A 17,223-nucleotide genomic window follows, 5' to 3' on the forward strand; every position below is an offset into this window, starting at 1 on the left:
AGAATGAGAACATCCCTACCAGCAAGCTCAGGAAGACCTTAACCACCAACCCCTGCTCCTGCCCTCCCTCCCTTGTCCAGTGCAGTTGCATATTCACGTCCACAGCCACATATTTTAAAAATTTGATATAATTATCTCCTAGAAATTACTGTATGTAGTCTCTTGGGATCTAAAGCAATTAAGTGAAGATAAATTTCTTTCATGGAGCAGAGCTGTCAAAGGATGAAGCAATTTCATTCCCCATTTGAAGTGGAAGCTTTGGGTCATGCATGGTTTATTTGAAACAATGCCATCACCTAAAGCTGCTGATCTTATCTCTAGCTCCATTCTCCATTTCAAACTGCTGGAGATATGCAGCGTGGCACTGCCTGAAGTTATGACATCTGGCTCAAGGCCAGCAGCAGAACAAGCCAGCTCCTCTTCTAGGTTTCAAGCATAAAAGAAGAAAAATCATATTAAAAGAAGATTACTAGATTAAACCCTAAGAAGGGGAGATATTCCAGGGCACAAGGTGTGACTACATGGACACCCTAACACAGGGGAAGTGGTTCGAAAGCACATGGGAACAGCTCTCCCAAGAGTGGAGGGTAAAATACATGCCAAGGGACCACATTTTTTTTCTCTTCTGAAAGACACCAAACCAAATAAGTAGTGGAGTCTATTTCCCGAAACAATCTTATAGATGGAAATCATACCAGGATGAGAAACAAAAAACCATGGTTCTAATTCCAGCACTGTAATCCTGGATTTAGGCAAAAGTTCTTGTTAACTCTTTTCGTCTGCTTAACTACAGCTGGTACTTGTAATACACAGTCACTAAGTACCTAATAATAGTATTCAAACTTTTTAAAAGCCATTAAAACTTTTTCAGGTGAAATCCATGCACATTAGACCATGCCTGAGCACTGCTTTTTCTTTCTTTTTTAAAAATATTTTTTATTTTTCTTTTTGTTGCCCTTGTTTTTTTTAATATATTTTTTAAATATTTATTTTACTTATTTATTCCCTTTTGTTGCCCTTGTTGTTTTGTTGTTGTAGTTATTATTGTTGTTGTCGTTGTTGGATAGGACAGAGAGAAATGGAGAGAGGAGGGGAAGACAGAGAGGAGGAGAGAAAGATAGACACCTGCAGACCTGCTTCACCGCCTGTGAAGCGACGCCCCTGCAGGTGGGGAGCCGGGGTTCGAACCGGGATCCTTTGCCGGTCCTTGTGCTTTGCGCCACCTGTGCTTAACCCGGCCCTTGTTGTTTTATTGTTGTAGTTATTATTGTTGTTGTTATTGATGTCATTGTTATTAGATAGGACAGAGAGAAATGGAGAGGGGAGGGGTAGACAGAGAGGAGGAGAGAAAGATAAAGACACCTGCAGACCTGCTTCACCACCTGTGAAGCGACTCCCCTGCAGGTGGGGAGCCAGGGGCTCAAACTAGGATCCTTCTGCTGGTCCTCACGCTTAACCCACTGCATTACTGCCCAACTCCTGCACTGCTTTTTCTTTTTCAAGATTTATTTATTGATGAGAGGTGGAGGAGGGAGGACATCAGTGCATAATGTAGCATACAATATTCCAGGGATTGAACCTGGGATCTCACGCTTGAGAGTCCAATACTCTACTCACTGTACTACCTCCCTGGCTGTATTCTTTCTTTTTCCCTCCTCCTCCTTCTCCCTCTCCCTCTCCCCCCTCCAGAGCACAGCTGGGCTCTGGTTTCTGGTGATAGCAGGGACTGAACCTGGGAACTCTGAGTCTTGGGCACTGAAACTGATTTACGTAACCATTATGTTGTCTCCACTCTGTAACATCTGGTTTTTTTCTTTGCCTGCTATTTTCCCCCTTTTGTTGCCCTTGTTGTTTATCACTGTTGTGTTTATTATTGTTGTTGTATAGGACAGAGAGAAATTGAGAGAGGAGGGGAAGACAGAGTGTTTTTCTTTAAGCTAGGACAGAGAAAAATGAGAAGGGAGTGGGAAACAGACAGACAGAGACAGAGAAAGAAAGGCATTTGCAGCCTTGCTTCACCACTTGTGAAGTTTTTCCCTTGCAGATGGGGTCTAAGGGTTTGAATCTGGGTCCTTGCACATGCTACGTATATGCTTAACCAGGTGTACCGCCTCCTGGTCCTGCCCCTCAACTCTTCCTTTCTTTCTCTCATTTCCCCTCCTTTCTCTTTGTTTCTCTATTTCTCTCCCCTTCCCTTCCTTCCTTCCTTCCTTCCTTCCTTCCTTCCTTCCTTCCTTCCTCCCTCCCTCCCTCCCTCCCTCCCTCCCTCCCTATGTATTCATTATTGAGACACAGAGAGAACCACATGTAGAGCCTGAGATTCAACACAGGACCTCATATCTAAGTTCTGAGCTCTATCACAAATTCATCTGCACGGCAGCTGAGCACTGACTATTTGTTTTGTGGTATGGGGAATGAACCCAGGGGCTTCTATGTATTATACATTATGCTGAGTAGTATCCTGAACCAACTGTTTTACATTCTTTCCTTTCCTTCTAGCGCTATCAATGTGGGATGTGTGTGTGTGTGTGTGTGTGTGTGTGTGTGTGTGTGTGTGTGTGTGTGTGTGTATACATATACATACATACACATATACATACTGGGAAAGACATGATCTTTTTTCCCCCTCCAGGGTTATCGCTGGGACTTGGTGCCTGCACCATGAATCTGCTGTTCCTGGAGGCTATTTTTTTCCCTTTTGTTGCCCTTGTTGTTTAGACATGACACATTTCTACGCAAAAATACATCATGACTTTTCTGACAACCATGTATGAGGGGGAGACAACACATCAGAGCATCACTCTGGCACATGGAAGGCTGGAGATCAAACTCAGGACCTCACGTTTGTTTGTTTTTTTTGCCTCCAGGGTTATCGTTGGGGCTCAGTGCTAGCACTATGAATCCAGTGCTCCTGGAGGCCACTTTATTTGTTTGTTTGTTTATTTACTGCATCCAGGGTTATTGCTGAGGCTCAGTGCCTGCACCATGAATCCACTGCTCCTGGAGGCCATTTTCCCCTCTTTTGTTGCTCTTGTTGTTGTAGCCTTGTTGTGGTTACTATTGTTATTGTTGATGTCGTTCGTTGTTAGGACAGAGAGAAATGAAGAGAGATGGGGAAGACAGAGAGGGGGAGAGAAAGACAGACACCAGTCCTTGTGCTTTGTGCCATATGTGTCATGTGCACTACCGCCTGACCCCCTTTCCTTTGTTTTTTTAACTGGATAGGACAGAGTGAAAGTGAGAGATGGGGAAAATAGGGAGACAGAAAGACACCTGCAGACCTGCTTATGAAGCATTCCCCTGAGAGGAGTGGGGGAGCCAGGGACTTGAACCTGGATCCTTGAGCTTAGTGCTATGTGCGCTTAAGCAGGTGTACTACTGCCCAGCTGCCCCCACCTCATGTTTGAGAGTACAATGACTTAGCTATTGTGCCACTCCCCAGGTTACTCATTATTTTATTTTAGAGAATGGCAGACAGAGAGAGGTAGAAGTAGAGGTAGAGATAAGAAGGAAATGCAGGGGAGTCGGGCGGTAGTGCAGTGGGTTAAGAACACATGGTACAAAGCACAAGGACTGGCATAAGGATCCTGGTTTGAGCCCTCGGCTCCCCATCTGCAGGGGAGTCACTTCATAAGAAGTGAAGCAGGTCTATCTTTCTCTCCCTGTCTCTGTCTTCCCCTCCTCTCTCCATTTCTCTCTTACCTATCTAACAATGACAACATCAATTACAACAACTACAAACAAACAAACAAAAAAAGTGCAACAAAAGGGAAAAAAAATTTAAAGAGGGAAATACAGAGAGTGAGAAGAGAAACATCACAGTATAGCTCCACCATCCATGGAGGTCCCCTTGGTGCTGTCCATGTGATGCTGGGGCTTGAACCCAAGGCTTTGTGCATGATAAAGCACTTGCTCTACCAGGTGAACCAGTATATTTAATGTATCCCCACCCCTGATCACTGCTTTCTCCCTATCTTTTTTTTAATGTGGCACCTGAGAATGAACATAGCGGTTCACAAATACCACTGCTAAGTGACCTTCCCTGGTGAGATTTTTCATTCTTTATTTTAGAGAGAGGAGAGATATCACAAGACCACTTCCCTGTCCACAGAAATCCTCCTGGTCACCTGGTTCTAGAGTAAACTCAAGGTCTTATGTATGGTAAGGTGTGTGATCAACTGGGTGACCTATATTTTGCCTCCCATATTGCTTTTTAAATATTTACTTATTTAGCTACCAGGATTAATGCTGGGACTCTGTTCCTGCACAATTCTATCACTCCTAGTGGATTCTTTTCCCCTTTTAGATGGAGGGTGAGAGACTTACACAAAGATAGATATATATATATGGAGGGAGAGAGAGAGAGAGAGAGAGGGACATCACATCATTATTCTACTACTCATGAAGTTTCAATACTGCAAGTGCTCCCCTATGGTGGCTGGGGGCTTGAACCCAGGACCTTATGAATGATAAAGTGTGCATTCTACCAGGTGGACTATGTCCCAGTTCTCCCTCTTTCCTTTTTTTAAAGGTGTATTTTAGGTGGTGGCATACCCAGTAGAGCACACATATTACAGTGCACAAGGACCTGGGTTTAAGCTGTCAGTCCCCACCTGAAGAGTGGGAAGCTTCACAAGTAGTGAAGCAGTGCTACAGGTCTCGTTGTCTCTCTCTCCCTCCCCCCTCCTTCTCAATTTCTCTTTGTTTCTATTCAAAAATAAATAAAGATACATTTCTTTTTTACAAAGAGACAGAGGGGAAGAGAGACCAGGACAGTGCTCAGCTCTGGTATATGGTGATGTCAAGGGTTGAGCCTGGGGCTTCCCAGGAACTCAGGTGTGTAAGTCCTATATTCTAAAACTGAGCATCTCCCTGGCCCTATAAACACTAATTTTCTTTTTTTGGTTGTTGTTGGGGCTTCATTAATCTGGGCCTTTTTCAGTTAGAAAGAGAGAGGCAGAGAGTGGGAAAGAGACCACAGAAATGAAGTTTTCTTCGGTGCCGTGAGGATGAGGACTTGTGCTCGCACCTGGGTCGTGCACTTGGTAAAGCAGGCACACTATCCAGGTACCTCTATCTTGCTCACTCATGAGCATTACTTTTAATTGGAGCCCTGCAGAACTAGAACTGACTTCCAAGTGTTAGTGCATGGGACTCATGTGGAGAGGTTGAATAGATTTCTGGGCTCCACCCTGAATTTCCAAATCACCGCTCTCCACAGGGTCTAAAACATTATTACATACTGAACATGTTCCCAGAGGAATCCATATGAAGTCAGTGGTAGAGAGTAATCTAACCAGGAGAATGATCTAGAATTGGAATACCCCATATAGTAACTACTAGTCACAAGTGGATATTTCTGTTCAATTGAAATTTCTGTTCCTCAGTTGTAGCACGTTTCAAATACTTACATGTCACACGTGACCAGTGGCTACTATGCATGATGGCAGAGAAATAGAACAAATCCATCACCACAGAGAGTTCTACAATTTGATAACACTGGTCAGGAATCTATTTGATGGCCAGGGAGATGGCTCAGTTTGAACAGGACTCACAAAACTCAAGTCCCAGAGTCCCCAGGTTCAATCAATGGCATCCAATCTGCCAAATTTAAGTCACAAAATCTCACAAAAATAAATGACTAAATAAATCTTTTAAGAATGTTTAACCCTTAGGAGAATTTCAAGACTACTAAGACGTGTCAGGTGTGAGAGGAAAAAAAAAACAAAAACAGGCTTTGCAATTCTTAGAAAAACTACTTAAAACCAGTGGGTGGAAATTACAGAAGGCAGATTAAGCTCCACACCCAGGAACAACTAATTTTTGACAAGGAGGCTCAAAACATTAAATGGAGAAAGGAGTCTCATCAACAGTGTTTGGAAAACTGGGCTGAAATGTGCAAATAAAACTGGACCCCCCAAAATCATTATGCACAAAAGTCAACTCCAAATGCATCAAAGACATGGACAAACTATCAGATACATAAAAGAAAACATTGGCAGAACATTTCACACTTTATGCTTTGGGAATGTGTTCAAAGACTCCCATTTAACAGCAAGGAAAACGAAACCAAAAACAAACCAATGGGACTACATCAAGTTGAAAAGCTTCTCAAATGAATTGTCTCTAAGACTGTGTGAGAACTATGGTGGTTAGTGTTGGGAGTTTGTGGGGGGGGGCAGTTGTTGAGAGTGTTGTGGGTGTGGAGAGAAACTACACTCTAAAACCTTACAATTTTGTAAACTACTATTAGTTACAAATAGATAAAAGTTCAAAGCTTCTGCACACCAGAGGGAAACCATTACCAAGAAAGAAATGCTACAGAAGGGGAGATCTTTATATGATGTACAGCAGATAAAGTACTAATAACCAAAGTATACAAAGAGCTCACTATAAAACAAAAAAACCTAAACAACCCCATTAGAAAACAGGGATGGGAGGTCGGGCAATAGTGCAGTGGGTTAAGAGGACATGGAACCAAGCGCAAGGACCAGCTTAAGGATCCCGGTTCGAGCCCCACCTGCAGAGAGGTCCCTTTACAAGCAAGCAGTGAAGCAGGTCTGCAGGTATCTATCTATCTATCTATCTATCTATCTATCTTTTTTTTTGTAATACATTTTATTTTGTTTTATTGAGAGAGTGATACAGAGAAAGACAAAGAGAGAAAACCAGAGCACTGCTCAGCTCCGGCTTATAGTGGAGCTGGGGATTGAACCTAGGACCTCAGAGTCTCAGGCATGAGAGTCTGTTTGCACAACCATTATGCTGTTTCCCCAGCCCCAGGTGTCTACCTTTCTCTCCCCCTGTCTTTCCCTCCTCTCTCAATTTCTCTCTGTCCTATCCAACAACAACATTAATAATAACCACAACAAGGGCAACAAAAGGGAAAAAAAAATAGCCTCCAGGAGTAATGGATTTGTAGTGTAGGCATCAAGCCCCAGCAATAACCCTGGAGGCAAAAAAAAGAAAAGAAAGTAGGGTGAGGATATGAATAGAATCTTCACAGAAGAAGAGATCCAGACGACCAACAGACAAATGAGAAAGTGCTCAAAGTCACTGATAACCAGAGAAATGTAAATAAAGACAGCAAAGAGATACTACTTTACACCTGTGGGAATGCCAGATATTAAAACAAACAAAATCAGAAACAACAAACATTGGCAAGGATATAGGGGAAAAGGAATCCTTCTACACTGATGGTGGAAAAGCAAATTAGTCCAGCTCCTGTGAAAAATAGTAAAGAATCTTCTCAGAACACTAGAATGGATCTATCTTATGATTCAGCAATTCCTCTCCTGGTAATTTACACAAAAGAATCAAAAACACCTGTCCAAAGAAATCTACATACAACTATGTTCATAGCAGAACAATTTGTAATAAACTAAACTTGGAATCAACCCAGATGCCCACAGATGAGTGACTAAGTTGTGGTATATACACAATGGAATACTACTCGGCTGTTAAAAATGGCGACACCATTTCCTTTGTCTCTTTCCCTCTCTCCCTCTCCCCCCCCCTCTCTCCCCCCTTCCTTCCTTCCTCTTTCTTTCTTTCTTTAATGATTACTAGTGAATTACAAGATGTAATTTAATCCATAGAAATTCTTTGTGACTTGAGCTGAAACTCTTTTTTCTTTGTTTTTTAAACATGGAAGGCTTCATGAATTTGCGTGTCATCATTGCACAGGGGCCATGCTAATCTTCTATGTATCGTTCCAATTTTAAGTATATATGCTGCCGAAGTGAGCATGAAACTTTTTTTCATAGGGTCAGTTTTGTGATAAAGAATTTCTTTGGGAGTCAGGCGGTAGTGCAGCGGGTTAAGCACACATGATGCGAAGCACAAGGGCCTGCTTAATGATCCCAGTTCCAGCCCCCCCCCCCCCCCGCAGGAGGAGTCACTTCACAGGTGGTGAAGCAGGTCTGCAGGTGTCTCTTTCTCTCCCCTTCTGTCTTCCCCTCCTCTCGCCATTTCTCTCTGTCCTATCTAAGAACAACGACATCAATAACAACAATAATAACTACAGCAATAAAGAACAACAAGGGTTGGGTGGGTGGGTGGGGAGAATACAGGTCCATGAAAAATGATGAATGAAATAGTGGGGGTTGTATTGCTAAATGGGAATCTGGGGAATGTTATGCATGTAAAAAAAAAGAAGTAGAAACGCAAAGCAGAAATTGACTGAGTTTGGAGTATGGCACCAAAGTAAGAAAGCAGAAGTACACTAGAGTTTGCAGTGAGTACCTGCCTAATACTTCCTCTCCACTTTTCCAAGCTTTGGGTCCATGATTGCTCAACAATTTGTTTGGCTTTGTATGTTAACTCTCTTTTCAGTCACCAGGTTCCAGGTGTCATCAGGATGCCGGCCAGGCTTCCCTGGATTGAAGACCCCACCAATATGTCCTGGAGCTCAGCTTCCCCAGAGACCCACCCTACTAGGGAAGGAGAGAGGCAGACTGGGAGTATGGACCGACCAGTCAACGCCCATGTTCAGCGGGGAAGCAATTACAGAAGCCAGACCTTCTACCTTCTGCAACCCTCAACGACCCTGGGTCCATGCTCCCAGAGGGATAGAGAATGGGAAAGCTATCAGGGGAGGGGGTGGGATATGGAGATTGGGTGGTGGGAATTGTGTGGAGTTGTACCCCTCCTACCCTATGGTTTTGTTAATTAATCCTTTCTTAAATTAAAAAAAAAAAACTAAAAAAAAAAAAAAGAACAACAAGGGCAACAAAAGGGAAAATTAATATAAAAATTTAAAAAAAACATCAGGCATGAAAAAAATATTAAAAAAAGAATTTCTTTAACTGCTATTTGCCTAAGAAGCTACCCATAACTCCTTCAAAAGTTAATGATAACTTAGCTGGCTAGAATATTCTTGTCTGGAGGTCTTTTCCATTCAAAACTTTGATTATATCATGTTAGTTCTTTCTGACCTTTAGAGACTATATTATGATATTAACTAACAGCCTCTGAGAATTCTACATGACGCATTGCTTCACTCGCTGCCTTCAGAACACCTAGAGGAAGAATTCTGTTCCTTTTCTTTTTTTCTTTCTCTCCTCTCCCTCCGGCACCCCTATGATACAATGCTCTTCCTGCTGCAATGTTATAAGTACAAGATCATAATTGGATTGAGGTGTCAGGAGTTCAGTATAAGCCACCTACCTCCTTCCCAGAATAAATTACACACCTTACAGTTCTCTTGTCAGTTGCAGCTTGTTGTCACTCAGTGGGATACCCTTCTTGGGCTCAGACCTTTTGATCCTCCCAGTCAAAGCTTGTTCATCTGGATTTCACATCTGTCTCTGTGCAGACTGTCCCACACACTGATATAGGTTGGCTGTTATTCTGGGAGGAGGTAAACACAGGTCCTCCCTACTTAGTTATCTTTGTTCTGGACCTCTACAGATTGTATGATAGTAAACTATCTGCTTAAGAGAGGAGGTGATAGCTCACCCAGTAAACCACATGCCTTAGAGTGTGTGAGGTCCTGGGACACAGACCTGGTACCACACAAGAAGCACTATGGATACCACTGGGGGAGCTCCAGGGGTGGTGAAGAGGTGCTCTAGAGTTTCTCCTCTCTGTCCAATCTGAAAGACTCAAGAGTTTGATAGAATTCATCAGGACAAGTACCAGCCAGGTTTCACACTCACTCACTCTGCAGGAATCTTGTATTCATTTAGTTTTAAGGTCTGTGCATTTTTTTGTTTTCATGCCAGCTCAGGGTATATTATAGGTCAGCATTTTAGTTGTTTCAATTGAGAGGATCAATTCAGGGTAGCTAATTCTTCCATACTGTTAAAATAAAAAATCTGTTAAATTCTGTGACTCAATCTCCTCATATGAAACTGGGAAGTATGCACTTCTTATTTGACAACTACCTTTTCCTTATTACAAAAGCAAAACATATTTAGAGTTAAAATATATACAAATGGGGGCTGGGCAGTGGTGCACCGGATAAGCACACATAACACTATGCACAAGGACCCAGGTTTGAGCTGCTCCCCACCTGCAGGGGGTCCGTTTCACAAATGGTGAAGCAGGTCCACAGGTGTCTGTCTTTCCTTCCCTTTCTCTGTCTCCTTGTCCTTTCTCAATTTCTTTCTGCCTTATCTAACAACAACAACAACAAAATCAAACAATAAGGGAGTCAGGCGGTAGTGCAGTGGGTTAAGTGCATGAGGCACAAAGCACAGGACCAGTTAAGGTCCCCGTTCAAGCCCCCGGCTCCCCACCTGCAGGGGAGTCGCTTCACAGGCAGTGAAGCAGGTGTCTCTCTGTCTCTCTTCCTCTCTATCTCCCAATTCTCTCAATTTTCTCAAATATCTTCTCTCTCAATTTCTCTGTCTCTACCCAATAACAAATTTAAAAAATCAAACAATAGGGGTAAATAAAAATGTTCTCTCTTCTCAAATCCCTATTTCCTTCCTTCCCCTTTCCTTTTTAGATTAACAACTATTGCTGGTTTCATTGGTAACTTCTGAAAAGTAAAAAAATTGATATATACATGATTGATTTATATATACATTTTTCTCTTTTAAAAACAAATACAATTATTATATACATTACGTTAACTTTTTATGCACTGCTGGTGATAGAACCTAGAGTCTCACACATGTACTCTATCACTAAATCATTTCTCTACCCAATTATTATTTTACTTTTTTATGAGGGAGTGGGGAGAGAGGGGAGGAACCCAAAGCACTATTTTAACATCCACAAGTCTTTGCCTTACATTGTCCATGATGCTATCTTAAGTATGCATTTTACCACTGAGTCATGTCTTGGCCCCTATATAATTAGGCTGTCAGAAAAGTCATGACATATCTTTCCGTGTTTTTCTATGCAAAACTGCATCATGACCTTTCTGATAACCTAGTGTTATCAATTTTATTGGACAGAGACAGAAATCAAGAGGAAAGAGGACAATAGGGAGAAAAAGAAAGACAATACCTGCTATGCCACTGGTAAAGCTTTCCCCCTGCAGGTGGGGACCAGGGGCCTGAACCCAGGTCCTGGCACGTTGCAGTATGTTCACTCAACTGGGTGCATTACCACCAAGCCCCTCAATGTAATGTGTTTAATGTATCACTGGAGTCTCATACATGTGAAATACCACTGAGTGATCACACACACGTGCATACATACACACACACACACACCACACCTAAGTAATGTTCCACTAATGATGGGATGCCTCTGGTGATGTCCACATGGTGTTGGTGCTCAAACCCAGGGCTTTGCACATAGTAAGGTATATGTTCTACCAGGTTAAGTGATCTCCTGATCACTCATATGCATATTCTGTTTCCTTTTCTTCTCCCCCCCACCCCCACTGGGTCTTGCAGTTGTGTGATTTCACCACATTCCTTAGATTTTTCCCCTTCTTTTAATCTCAGAGGAATAGAGACAGAGAAAGAGAAACCATAGCATACTACGTCTTTCATAAAGCTTCTCCTGTGCGAGTGCTCCCATGTAGTGCCAGAGAGTGAAACCAGCTGCGTCTTCATACGTGGTAAGGGGTGCTCTGCTGAGTAAACTCTCTGTGTATCATAAACAAAGTACTATGTTTTGGAGATCTCCTCCGATCACAACATTTAGATTTACTATCTTTTTTTTCTTTTTAACCAGAGCACTACTTAGCTCTGGCTTATGGTGCTGTGGGGAACTGAACTTGGGACATCTGGAGCCTCAGACATGAGTCTTTGCATAATCATTATCCCATCTACCCCCACCCATGGATTTACTATCTTTATCAAAAGGAAAGATCAAGCTTTTAATGATTAAAGTCATGGATTTGGGGCCAAGGAGATAGGACAGCAGTTAGACAACACATTTTCAGTTCTGAAGACTCCAAGATCCTAGGTTCAACCTCCAAAACCACCATAAGCCATAGCTGAGCAGTGCTCTGCTCAAAAATAAATTCCTGCATATTAGAGTTCAAATTCCAATTCTGCCACTCAACAGACTTCCATAAATGGGAACAGCAATATCATGTTTTTCATAGGACTTTTGTGAAGAAGTAAGACAATAAGGTATATGAAATGATTAGCACATTGTGAGCTGTTATTATTAATAACTCATATTAATAACATTTCATTATTAATAACAGTTATTATTAATAACTGGGTAATAATATTATTAACCATCAATTTCATTCTTATTAAATTTGTCTGAGTCCAGAGAACTAGAGACACCTCTTCTTGAATTTGTTTTTGGAAACAGAACTTCAGAGAAATTCAAGTGATAAGAGAACAGGAAAAAAAACTTTTTAAATATTTATTTATTCCCTTTTGTTGCCCTTGTTTTATTGGTGTATTATTGTTGTTGTTGATGTTGTTGTTGTTGGATAGGACAGAGAGAAATGGAGAGAGGAGGGGAAGACAGAGAGGAGGAGAGAAAGACAGACACCTGCAGACCTGCTTCACCACTTGTGAAGCGACTCCCCTGCAGGTGGGGAGCCGGGGGCTTGAACCGGGATCCTTACCCCAGTCCTTGGGCTGTGTGCCATGAGCACTTAACCCGCTGCACTACCACCCGACTCCTAGGAAAAAGATTTTTAAAAAAAAAAAAAATTTATTTATTTAACCTTTTGTTGCCCTTGGTGTATTGTTATAGTTATTATTGTTGTTGGATAGGACAGAGAGAAATGGAGAGAGATGGGGAAGATAGAGGGGGAGAGAAAGATAGACAGAGCTGGGGGGGGGGAAGGAAATAAATTTTAAGTAGATTTTAAGATTTTCATAGGTCACATTACACTTTAACCAAAGACCCCCTCATCCCCACCCCCCAAAAAAAAAAGGCCACACTTGTTTCCTCCTTTGGTCACAGCTTCTGGGTATACCTTCTTAGGTAACAAAAGTGGACCATGTACATTGAGATATATGTATAATGCACCTTGATAGCAACAACATAAATCCTTATGTGTGTCAAGAGACAAAGTTTTGCTATAGGTCTCATTTTCCTCCAGAATTTCTCAAAGAACAATGTGTGTAACTTTTTGGATCGGAAGGCACCAAAGGAACTTCCCCCTTTTTTTCTTTTGAAATTTTATTTATATGAGAGAGACAGAGACAGACAGCAGAACACTGCTCAGCTCTGGTATATGATGGTTCCAAGGACTGAACCTGTGACCTATGGGGTCTCCCTGGCTAGCACTGTGTTAGCTCTCTGGCCTACAAAACCCATTCCTTCTCACCTACTATTGAACTCAATTAGTTTTTTTTTTTTTTAATTATCTTTATTTATTGGGTAGAGACAGTAAGAAATCAAGAGGGAAGGGGGTGACAGAGAGGAAAAGAGACAGAAAGACACTTGCAATGCTGCTTCACCACTCGCAAAGCTTCCCCTGCTGGTGAGGACTAGGGGCTCAAGCCTGGGTCCTTGGGCACTGTCACACGTGCACTTAACCAGGTGCGCTACCACCCGGCCCCAGTGTGGTATATTTCAGATATTTTTCCTCCCTAAATATTTCTCTCTGCTGAAGAAGCCTAGAACACATGATAAAATAAAATAACATGGAGGTGGGAGATAGCATAATGGCTATGAAAAAGACTTTCTCATGCCTGAGGCTTTATGGTCTCAAGTTCAATGCCCACCAACACCATAAGCTAGAGTTGACGAGACTTCCGGAAGCGGGACTACTACGAGCAGCAGCAGATCTGTTTCCTCTCCTCGTCCCTTTCCTCTCCCAGGAGAGCACCTGGGGCCGAAACAAGACAGGACTAGAACGACTTCAGGAACCCACCAAATCACCGGTGAGTGCAAACATGTGTGGCTGGTGGACAGAGAGGAGCCTAGGGAGAGATTAAGTGGCTGGTAACAATCCGGCAGTTTATCAGAGACACCACCTCCAGTCTTTCCACCAACAAGAGGACGGCTGAAGGGAGGAGAGGAGAGGACTCCCCAGAGACTCACCAAGTGCAACTCTGAGTCTCCATTGCTACTGCCCTCAGAATCTGGAGCAGTGGCAGGGAAGGACACCAGGGGCCAGAGATATAACCAGGTAACTCAGGAGAAGACCTATACCCCCCACACCTATGGACATCTAATCTTTGACAAAGGTGCCCAGACAATTAAATGGGGAAAGCAGAGTCTCTTCAACAAATGGTGTTGGAAAAAATGGTTGAAACATGCAGAAGAATGAAACTGAACCACTATATTTCACCAATTACAAAAGTAAATTCCAAGTGGATCAAGGACTTGGATGTTAGACCACAAACTATCAGATACTTAGTGGAAAATATTGGCAAAACTCTTTTCTGCATAAATTTTAAAGACATCTTCAATGAAACAAATCCAATTACAAAGAAGACTAAGACAAGCATAAACCTATGGGACTACATCAAATTAAAAAGCTTCTGCACAGCTAAAGAAACTACTACCCAAACCAAGACACCCCTCACAGAATGGGAAAAGATCTTTACATGCCATACATCAGACAAGAGGCTAATAACCAGAATATATAAAGAACTTGCAAATCTCAACAACAAGACAACAAATAACCCCATCCAAGAATGGGGGGAGGACATGGACAGAATAGTCACCACAGACGAGATCCAAAAGGCCGAGAAACACATGAAAAAATGCTCCAAGCCTCTGATTGTCAGAGAAATGCAAATAAAGACAACAATGAGACACCACTTCACTCCTGTGAGAATGTCATACATCAGAAAAGGTAACAGCAGCAAATGCTGGAGAGGGTGTGGGGTCAAAGGAATCCTCCTGCACGGCTGGTGGGAATGTCAATTGGTCCAACCTCTGTGAAGAACAGTCTGGAGAACTCTCAGAAGGCTAGAAATGGACCTACCCTATGATCCTGCAATTCCTCTCCTGGGGATAGATCCTAAGGAACCCAACACACTCATCCAAAAAGATCTGTGTACACACAGATTGTTCTTGGCAGCACAATTTGTAATAGCCAAAACCTGGAAGCAACCCACGTGTCCAACAACAGATGAGTGGCTGAGCAAGTTGTGGTATATATATATAATGGAATACTACTCAGCTATAAAAAATGGTGACTTCGCTGTTTTCAGCCGATCTTGGATGGACCTTGAAAAATTCATGTTAAGTGAAATAAGTCAGAAACAGAAGGATGAGTATGGGATGATCTCACTCTCAGGCAGAAGTTGAAAAACAAGATCAAAAAAGAAAACACAACTAGAACCTGAACTGGACTTGGCATATTGCACCAAAGTAAAAGACTCTGGGGTGGGTGGGTGGGGAGAATACAGACCCAAGAAAGATGACAGAGGACCTAGTGGAGGTTTTATTGTTGTATGAAAAACTGGGAAATGTTATGCATGTACAAACTATTATTTATTGTTGAATGTAAAACATCAATTCCCCAATAAAGAAATTAAAAAAAAAAAAGAGAGACACCTGCAAAAAAAAAAAGCCAGAGTTGAGAAGTACTCTGGTCCTTTTCTTGGACCTTTTCTCTCTCTCTCTCAAATAAAAATAAAATATTAAAATAATGTGGAGGCTCATAATTCCAAGTGGATGACAATAATGCAAAGAAATGATTAAGGGTCATGAGATATTAAAAGAGTGTGAATGTCATTTCTTGGCATATAGTAAGTCAAAAATGTATTTTAAATTATAAAATAGCAGTCTAGGATATATCCCAAAGGCTAGAGTGCTAGACTTATAAGCATGAAGTCCCATATTTGATCCTCTGGTTCTCTCTTATTAATAAATAAATTTTAAAATATAAAACAAAGGCACTTTTTTTTTTTGCCTCTAGGGTTATTGCCGGGGCTCAGTGCCTGCACCATGAGTCCACTGCTCCTAGAGACCATTTTTCCCCTTTTGTTGCCCTTGTTTTTTTTTTTTTCTCTCCTTTGTTGCCCTTGTTGTTTATTGTTGTTATGATTGCTGTCGTCATTGTTGGATAGGATGGAGAGAAATCGAGAGAGGGAGGAAAGACAGAGAGGGGGAGAGAAAGATAAGACACATGCAGAGCTGCTTCACCGCCTGTGAAGCGAACCTCCTGCAGGTGGGGAGCTGGGGGCTCGAATCAGGATCTTTTCAGCGCGTCTTTGCACTTCACGCCATGTGCGCTTAACCCACTGCACCACCACCACACTCCCACCCTTGTTGTTTTATCATTGTTGTGGCTATTATTGTTGTTGTTGCTGTCATTGGATAGGACAGAAAGAAATGGAGAGAGGAGGGAAAGACAGAGAGGAGGAGAGATAGATAGACACCTGCAGATCTGTTTCATCGCCTGTGAAGTGACTCCCCTGTGGGTGGGGAGCCAGCAGCTCGAACCGGGATCCTTACGCCTGTCCTTGCGCTTCAAGCCACATGCACTTAATCCTCTGTGCTACTGCCTGATTCCCAAAACAAAGGCACTTTAAGTGCAAGTGATGAGAGCAAATGCATTCATAACCCCAAACATATCTGGTCAGACTATATGGTCACTTTTTGTTAAAAACAACAAGAAAATTAGCTTCCAAGTACTTTAATGGTGGCACACAGCTTTGGTGTCTTTCTTTCATTAAGGATAGAGAATAAGAAAATTGTGCTTGGTGGTATTGTATATTTGTGTAAGGCCCTCAGTCCATTCTCTGGTGGCATAACAGAAAAAAATGAGGTATCACTTCACATCCACAATATAAATACACACACACACACACACACACACACACACACACACACACGATAGGGAAGGCAGAGAGAGAGAGAGGCGCGGCACAGTATCAAAGTTTCCTTCAATGTGGCTAGGGCTGGGTTTGAACTTGGGTCACGAACATGGCAAAGCACCATACTATCTAACAGAGCTATTTTGATATATATTTTTTCTTCTCCCTTCGTTTCCTTCTTCTACCCTTCCTTCCTCCCTTTTACTTTCTTTCTTTCTCCTTCCCCCTTTCTTCTTTCCCTTTTTTGCTCCAGAGCACTGATTACTCTGGCTTATGATGGTGTGGGGGACTGAACCTGGTACATTTGGTGTGTCTTGGGCATTAGTCTTTCTGCATAACCATTATGCTATCTCCCCCACCCATCTCTCTCTCTCTCCACACACACAAACACACACTTCCCTTTAACCAAAGAATAACAAATGTTGATGAAGATGTGGAGAAATCTGAACTTTTAAGCCACTGCTAGTACAGTCATTTTGGAAAGTGGTATGACAATTTCTACAAAAGTCAAACATTATCTTATGATACAGCAATGACTCTGGCATGCATCCAAAGTAAGTGAGAATAA

At 42.2% G+C, this 17,223-nt stretch overlaps 1 protein-coding gene and 1 non-coding gene across 6 annotated transcripts in view; both read right to left on the bottom strand.

Annotated features, from left to right (window-relative positions):
• SMG6 (SMG6 nonsense mediated mRNA decay factor) overlaps nucleotides 1–17,223 on the bottom strand; it is a 291,344-nt gene that overhangs the window by 85,905 nt on the left and 188,216 nt on the right. The gene's annotated exons all lie outside the window — the stretch shown is intronic.
• LOC132542246 (U6 spliceosomal RNA) lies at nucleotides 7,642–7,749 on the bottom strand. Its single transcript, XR_009553351.1, has one exon. It is a non-coding gene; the product is annotated as a U6 spliceosomal RNA (small nuclear RNA).

The sequence above is a fragment of the Erinaceus europaeus genome, chromosome 12 (genome assembly GCF_950295315.1).
Source record: "Erinaceus europaeus chromosome 12, mEriEur2.1, whole genome shotgun sequence".
NCBI classification, from domain to species: domain Eukaryota; kingdom Metazoa; phylum Chordata; class Mammalia; order Eulipotyphla; family Erinaceidae; genus Erinaceus; species Erinaceus europaeus.